Source organism: Onychostoma macrolepis, chromosome 11 (genome assembly GCF_012432095.1).
Source record: "Onychostoma macrolepis isolate SWU-2019 chromosome 11, ASM1243209v1, whole genome shotgun sequence".
NCBI classification, from domain to species: Eukaryota; Metazoa; Chordata; class Actinopteri; order Cypriniformes; family Cyprinidae; genus Onychostoma; species Onychostoma macrolepis.
Genome location: NC_081165.1, coordinates 355,276 through 364,213, shown reverse-complemented (window position 1 = coordinate 364,213; position 8,938 = coordinate 355,276). Strand labels below are relative to the sequence as shown.

Below are 8,938 nucleotides of genomic sequence, written 5' to 3'. Positions count from 1 at the left end.
TTCACATGATTCATGGGTTCACAGAGATCGCCCCCAATGTATGACGTATTGAAGCCTTGTTTACTGAAAGCATAATACTTTGGCAGTGTGACCGTGCTCCGAGCCACTGGTTCAAAACAAAGGATTCACAAAGGTTTAGAAGCATCACTAAGTAGTGCTTTGTGTTCCAGTAAAAGGTTACACTTTATTTTGATAGTCCACTTTAGACATTCTACTAACTATAAGTAACTTTGTAACTACATGTGAACTACATGTCAACTAATTCTCATTCATTTGCAACTACATGTCTACTAACTCTCAGTAGGGTAGGTTTAGGGTTAGTAGAATAAGTTGACATATACTTGCAAAGTTTCTCATAGTCAGTATGTTGTATGTTGTGGACCCATCAAAATAAAGTGTTAGAAGATATTTAACAGACAGTCTACTAATAATCTAATGACTGCTAGTTGACATGTAGTTGCAAAGTTACTTACTGTTAGTAGAATGTCTAAAGTGGACTATCGAAATAAAGTGTTATGCAGTAAAAAGTTCCTATTGGGAACTCAGAATTTCCGACTTCCGATTACAAATGGAACGCACCATTTGATTTTCTCCCAATCTCCCAATCAGTCTTGGTAGGTCTAAAGTCTTTGGTGAGTCCTTTTTACCAACAATATTGACTTAAGTGTGTTTATAAAAATATGCTTTACGATATCTAAGGCATACTTGCGCCTTGCTGATGAGGCTGTGAGGATATTAGTCAAAATGTTGTAAGTGTTGTCTAGTAACAACATACAAGTGGGATGGGGATGTTTCTTATTTTAGATTATTTTCATTCAAGACAAAGGAAAAGACACCTATATTATTGATAAAATGACAAGAATCACAGAAGATGTCAGCCATTCAGTGGATTGTTTTATTTTGCAGCAGAAATCCATTCACTGAACAAAAACTTCCATTACCTTCACAGAAGGACACAAATGATCACGTGATCAATTAAAAAGACAAATGACAATATGACAAAGTTTGTCATGAGAATATAAACCTTCACAGAAGGAACAATCACAGCTGTATACAGTACTGGAAAGATTCAGAGAACAAACCTTTTTACTTTTACAATCCCTTAAAATAGGGAGATTCTGAATATGATCTATTATAGACCAAAGTGGAAAACATCAAATATGAATCAAAGAATATTAATGATTATCAATGTGAGTCCATTTTGAGCTACTTTCTGTAAACAGCACTAAATTAATAATGGTGCAAGATTCTTGCCATTATATTAATATCAAGAAATTATAACATTTCATAGAAGATATGCTGTGTAAATTGACTCTTTATCAGCTTTTAGAACAAAACTTTAGTTTCAGAGTAGTTTTCAGATTATAAATGGCCTTTAAAATAATAAAGAAAGTGTTTACTTCACATCAAATGAAGAATGTAAAAGTTAATGTCTAATATAGACGTCAGTAAATGTTCCCATCTGGAACACTTGACATGAAGTCTTCATAGAAGATTGAATCATCAGAGCACTTAGCAGGACCAATATCTCTTCCAAACTGGAACTCATTAAACACTTTTCCTCTAAAAGAGAAACTAAAAGCATAATAGTGCACTGAGTCTAGTGCAGACGTTCAGTCTGAGTCTTTAAGCTCTACCAAGGCCTCCAGATGGAGCTCTTGTTGACATTCATCTCTTTGCTGTGTTCTGGTCTGGCAGGACACTTTCCCTCTTGTTCTGCTTACATGAAGTCTGAAGCTTCTGGAAGTACTTCAGCAGTCTTCTCTGGCTCTCTGTCTTCATCTCATCTTTGGACACACCTGGAGAAGCTTTGATTGACAGCATGTGAACTGGAACTGTGGTGTTGCATGAAGTTGAGCGTCATCTCCAGGATATCTGCTTTCTCCAGCTTGGACTCAGGCTGCTGCTTGAAGAACTCTGGAGCCAGAAGACACTTGAGCTGCTCGATGCTGCTGTTGATACGATCTCTGCGCATCTTCTCCACCCTTGGCTTTCTCAGCTGCAAATGAAGACAGAAAAGCATTAGGAAAGTGTCCATCAAATAAGACAATGATTTAGAGGAGCCGTGAAAGCTGCTGCAGTAATGTTGCTGTAAGTAAGATGTGAATGTACCTTGTTGTTGAGAGGGAGATGCTCCTTTGAGATGATCGTAGGTGTCATGTCTGGATCTCTGTGCTGTAGATCTCTCTGTTCAGGGTGAGTCTGATTTGCACTGGCTGCAGCTCCTCTATTTATACTCCCAAATCTCCATATGAATGTGTGAGGCTTGAGCTTGTTGGAGTTTCTCACAGTTTGGAGCCAATGGAAGAGCTCAAACAGACAATGAGGGATGTGGGCCGCCACATGCTCAATGATCCTCCATCAGGGACTCAAAGGAGCAGGCGGAGGGTGAATCTGGGAAAGTGTTGACCTTTAGAGAGCTCATGTTCATATCAATGACACTGAAGCAGCATACGCTCATCTTTACTAGAAACACGTGGAGTCAGTGAGCACGCGTACATGACTGTGCACTGAAGCATCTCACAACATCAAAGTCATGGCATTCTTACACATTGTGATCTGAATTACTCTGTACTTTAAACAGAGCAGTGTTTTAGTTTGCATTCCATAGTTTCACATCAAACTAAAATATTACAATATTTTCTTTTTTATAAAACTGTTTAGGTCACGTCAAGTCATAACAAAATGAATAACAAAATTAAGGTTAATCAATGAAAATAAAACTGTTCAAATGTTTTCTTATTTTGCGCAAACAAGTTATTTATTTATGACGATTTGCATGAAGATCAACATTTTAAGTCGTCTCACAGAAGTGCAGATATTTAGTGTCATAATTTATGATATTCAGCATTATCATTGCTGCCGTGACGTCACTCACACACGATGGACTCCAGATGAAGCAGATGTGTGTGTGTGTGTGTGTGTTTGTGATGGTCAGTGTGAGTAGATCTCATGTGAGGTTCCCACACTGAATCTCTGTTTTCACATCAATGGAGCACAAAAGCATCCAGAGTCTTGAATGGAGCATTAGTGACGCTGAAGACTCTGTGTTCAACCTGACGTCACCAACCATCTGGAGGGAAACGTCCTGATGCACAGCGACATGTCCTGACTTGATGCAGGAGTCAGTAAGTTATCACCTTCTGATCAGAATTATTATTATGCAATGAGAATATGCAAAAATATGCATATTAATTTTATTATTGAATATGTAAAACATCACTTCTTAATTCCTTTTTTTTTTTTTTAGCAGCAAATAGATTTTAGTTAAATTTGTGACATGTTTGTTCAGATGACAAAAATATGTTAAGTGCCCGATGCAAAAGCTTAGTCATTTTAGAAGTGCATGATGCATTAAGGAAAATAAACCTTGATTGTGCTGTAATTCTGTTCATCATCAGTGACATCATCAAACCAGCTCGTCAAGCTCATGCATGTAAATATCCAAAAGTTCGTCAGCTCCCTTGTGTGTTTGTCAAATCTTGAGCTTGTGTTGGGGTTTAGGATGCTAATGACACTAGAACTGTGACTGTGTTCTCCAGAGTTTCCCACACACACAACAATAGAAGTGTGTCTATTCACATGATAATGAACCTTAATGCACGACAGATTCCCTACAAGCTTTCTCACGCCTCTGATGCTGAAGATTTGTTGACTTTGTACATGAAATTGAAGATGGTTTTTTAAATAAAACATTTAATTCTGTTCTTTTCATTTTGGAGTTAGAATATCAGTGTATGAAGTTGAAATAGTGTAAAGTCCAATCCATTGATGTTGACATCTGACCTTTGGTCTATTAGTTGAGTTCTATTGCCTTTGAGAGTTTTTGAGTGAGTTCAGTTTCTCATACTCTGTTCATTCACTCAATTCAAATACAATGGTAGCCTACTGTACAATTTTCCTCCAGTAGAAACAAAAAAAATTTAAAAAAAAATTTAAAAATAAAATCCCACTAGGAATATGGGCCACCACATGCTCAGTGAAAGACACTGCTTTCCAATACATATTTAAAATTGACTTGAGTTACAGAGACACATGGATTCACACACTCATCACACATTCGTTTTCACGTTTTGAGCATCTTGTGGGAACTTGAAATGTCCTGCATCCCCACATTCATAAAGATGAATCTAAGTGACCTTAGTGGCAGATGGCAGTGATGAGAACATCCCACCAATTCACTCATCAACACACTATTGTTCAAAATTCAGAGGCCTCTGATTGGCTGAGAGGAGAGCGATGTGAGTATAAATGGAAGCTGAAGATGAAAGATCCATGAGACACCAACTCCTGTGAGGAACATTTCACACTGAAAACCCTTCAGTCAAAACTGAGCTTGAACTTCAACACTCAGACCAACAGAATCAGTATCAGTCATGGCGACCTACATGGACATGTCTTTCCAGAGCAGCATCAAGACTCAACATGTGCAACATGCAAGGTAAGAAGAACTTCAGAAACTGTGAGATGCATAAAGAGCTTCAAACGAAAGCATCAGTATTTTATTTGGTTTCAATATTTTAAATGTCATCAGCTGACGTGATTGTGTTGTTGTTTTCAGGTGTGTTCTTACGTGTTTGGAGAGAAAGTGTGGCAACAGTTTGGAGAAGCTCAAGTGTGCTCTTGGAGAGTATCTTCAGAGCAGCATCCACACCTCAGATCTTCTGGACAGGGCCGTGTCTTTCATCACCCTCAAAAGAGTTTTACTTTCCTATGACGGCTACTCCAAATATTCCCGTGACATCCTGCGTCTTTTTCCTGATCACACAGAGGATGTAGCAGCGTTATGCTCTGAAGAATGAACATCACATGAGGATCAAGAAAAACGCACAATCACACAAACGATTCTTTTGAGAAAGACTGAACATAAAGAAGACTTAAAAAACCTTATCTTTTTTTTTTTTTAAATCTCTCACTTTAATGCCTTTATCTTTGTATTTATAACTTTATGCCTTAAGGATTTTTACATTTAAATTTATTTCGTCCTCGAAATAATATTTTTATATTTTTGTCATCACAAATGCTGTTCTATGCATTATATGCATTATTATTGCCAGTTACACTGCAATATCTTTTTTAATAACTGTGTTTGCAAGTGAATGATACTTTATGCTGATTTTTGTTAAAAATTCTCGAAGAGATTTAAACCAAAACTCCTTTAATGGGAGTAAATGTTGTATTGTGATTATTGTGGTTCAACAATTATCTCAAGCCATGTAATGGGCAATGGGTCCAAAAGGTTAAAGGAGAAAATTAAAGGAGTTTTTTTTAATGCAATTTCTATCCAGTGTCTTATTTGTTGTATATTATGAAGGTTTCCTGCACCATAACTGGTCAAATTTCTAATATGTTACGTGTTTGTTCTCTTTAGCATATTTAAAGGAGGAGACAACATTCAATAATAGAAATGTTCTCACAATAACACATTTCTATACAGTCTATGTATATATTTTGTCTTTATGCTCTCAGAACATAGAAATGCTTTCGATCATTTTGCAGTTGCATTAACTATCCTCAGGTTGATTTTAGACAAAATGTTGTAGGTGTTGTCTAGCAGCAGTGGACAAAGTACACAACACCATTACTTGAGTAAAAGTTGTAAAGACAGATTTTAATTAAAGTAAAAGTACAGAGCTTTTTAAAAGTACTTAAGTACTAAAAGTAAATTTCCTTTATGTCAAAGCACTGTTTTCTTATGTAATACTTGCAATATCTTATGCCTGTGAAGTAACTTACAATACATTACACCTACTGAATACACTGAGCTTGTAGTATCTTTGGAATAAAAAGCTTTTACAATGTTAAAAGCCTATTGAAATGAAACAAGTAAGTTGACAAAAAATAAAATAAAATAAAATAAATATATATATATATATATATAAATATATTAGAGATGCGCGGATGAGCTCAAACGCCACCCGAATCCGCTGCTTCAAATAAATTATCCGCCCGCCACCCATCCGCACCTATATTTTTCTCTGATATAAATAACCGACCCGACCCGCACCCGATTGTCACTTTACAATGATTCTAATTAGACTAATTCTTATTTTTGCATGATGATATGATGAATGGATGGTTCATTTTTAACAGCAGATTCAGTGATGTGAGAGCTGATCTGCCACCACATCTGCCGCGCATTACGGCTCCGACGCGGCCACCGGAGCTGATCACGGTCGCTCTGTCAAGTCAATGCTTGTGTTTATACCCATAGACAGTGGCGCCTGCAGGTGTAGGGCTGCACGCACTGTGCGTACAGCGCTCAGACTGACCTGAGATTTGCCCCGAAAACATTTCAGCAGTAAATTAGGCCCGTGTATGGGAATACAACGAATTCATGACAATGTTTTACATTCAAGCTACCCTTAAAATTTATAGTTAAAAGTTCTTTAAAATCATCTGGAATGCAATAAAGTAATTTTAAAAGCTGTTTTTAAAGCATTTGCTGTATGGATTAAAAAATAGGCTAATAAATAATTCACATATCAGACAAAATTGGTTGCAGAAAATCCTTTAAATTTTAAGGAATTCAGAGCAGAGCAACATAAAAATCTGAAAAAAATAATCGGGCCTCTTTTAGGCTTTTCCTTATTTTTATATTTTTATATTTTAGACGGTGATGAAAAATCTCCTCATTGGACGTGCCTTTAGAGAGAAATGCATCTTTACTGATTACATAATGAAAGAGTTTTTGTTTTCTATTTGAATTATTTCGTTTTAAAGTAGTAATTTAAAGCTTTCTATAGATATATTTATCATATTTGTGACTCAATTCCTTGAGTTTCGGTTCATCATTGTGAAGCGCCCCTGTTCAAGACGAGACAGCAAGCGCATCCTCTGTTTTCCTATTTATTTTATAACAGCACAACGTTTTGTTGATATTGTGAATACACACAAATAAAAGTAGACCCTTTACAGTTCGGAATGATGTATTACTCTTACCTTTATGAGCAAAAATTACAGCGTGTTTTAAGTTGTTTCCACTATCACGAAAAAATGCAAGTGAGAGCTCTGGCGCCTCCATGTCCTGCAGAGCGCGCTTCAGCTTCCGCTCTTCACACAAACGATTAGATATGCACCTAGCGCACATTTATACAGTTCAAACATTTAAACTAACATTGTGATATGCTTGAACTGTTTATATCTGTAGATTTTATTTTAGGCAAGTCGTGATGATTTGAGAAGTTAAATTGTTCATCCACACAGCGCTGGCAGTGTGTGCACACATCTACGTGTAACCATTCATCCACATTTTAACTGATTGGAAAGTGAAATTGCTGTAAATACAGACTGATAAGAAAAAAAAAATCAAAAATCAAACCTGCTTTAAAGCACAGCAACACAACTGTAGCGGTATAACTTTACAATAGCAGCACCGCTTTAACAAAAAAAAAAAAAAGCAAAACAGCAAGATTTATTTGACATCAAAACAAAAATTTAAAAAATGCTCTTTAATTGCTCTCGTGGTACTTTGATGTCATACACAGAACGGTCTGTTCTTCAAGTCAAAAACCTATTGTTTTAATAAGAGACGCACAACATTTCTTCTGTGGCTTTATAGGTAATATTTTTGTTTACACAATTTTGCAAAATTTGACAATATTGTGTCTAATATATACCAAAATATTAACTTCTTATCATTGAGTTGCTGTAAATAAATATCACATTTGCAGCTGGTCATTGTTAAAAAAAAATGCTGGGAACTCACTTCACGTAAACCCACAGGAGTAATAACTGATATGCTGTCTAAAAATTTTTACCACTTTCTATTTCAAGGACCTTGATAGAAATGTAGTGGAGTGAAAAGTATGATATTTGTCTTTCAAATGCAGTGAATTCATAAGTTTCCTGAAAAAATACTCAAGTAAAGTACTACAAATACTCAAAAAGTGTACTTAAGTACAATACACAAGCAAATGTACTTTGTTATTGTCCACCTCTGTTGTATAGTCACAACATACATTCTCGATCGTTTTTTGTTTTTTTTGTTTTCTCTGTCACTAATAATCAGTTATTCACTGGCATGACCAATAATAGCACGCTAAGGACAAACCGTTTACCCCTTATAAAAAATTAAGGTAACACTTTATTTTAAGATGTCCATAATACAGAGTAATTACCTAATTAAGTACTTAGCAGTAGCCGTTGTACTTACATGAAACAAAATGCACCATGTAACTAAGTTATGGAACAGCCTGTACTTACAATTTGTAATTATGTTCATGTAATAGGCAGCTACTGTTACACATCTGTAACAGACCGAGTCTGTTACACAGCTACTTGTGTAACCAAAAGATTGTTACATATGTGTTGCAGACTTTATACAACATAATTATAAATGTAAGTACACAGACATAAGCTACTTAAAATAAGTGTATCAAGATTGTGCTTAAGTGTACTTCATGTGTATCTATACTGTACACCTTATCCAGCTGCACCTTAGTTTGATTTAACCCTCCAGTACACAGCTTAAATACATGTAATAGCTTTCTAATTACATTAAAATTACAGATTATTACACAGGCATATGCTACTTAAAAATAAAGTGTATCAAGATTGTACTTAAGTGTACAAGTAGCTGTGTAACAGACTCTGTTTGTTACATATGTGTAACAGTAGCTAATGTAACATTACATCTACATAATTACAAACTGTAATTGCAGGCTGTTCCATAACTTAATTACATGGTAAGTACATTTTATTTCATGTAAGTACAAGGGCTACTACTAAGTACTTAATTAGGTAATTACTCTGTATTATGACACCTTAAAATAAAGTTTTACCAAAATTAACCATGGTTTTAGTACAAATAAATAGAACCATGGTTACTATAGTTAAATAGTTTAACCATTGTAGAACTATGGTTATACAAATAGTAATAAATACACCAAAAAAAACCATGGTTGCTAAACTTTTACCATAGTATAGTAAAACCATG

At 35.5% G+C, this 8,938-nt stretch overlaps 1 pseudogene; it reads right to left on the bottom strand.

Annotated features, from left to right (window-relative positions):
• Positions 1–890: 890 nt before the first annotated feature.
• Positions 891–2,329, bottom strand: LOC131549881 (transcription factor HES-5-like; annotated as a pseudogene).
• Between the last annotated feature and the right edge of the window lie 6,609 nt (positions 2,330–8,938).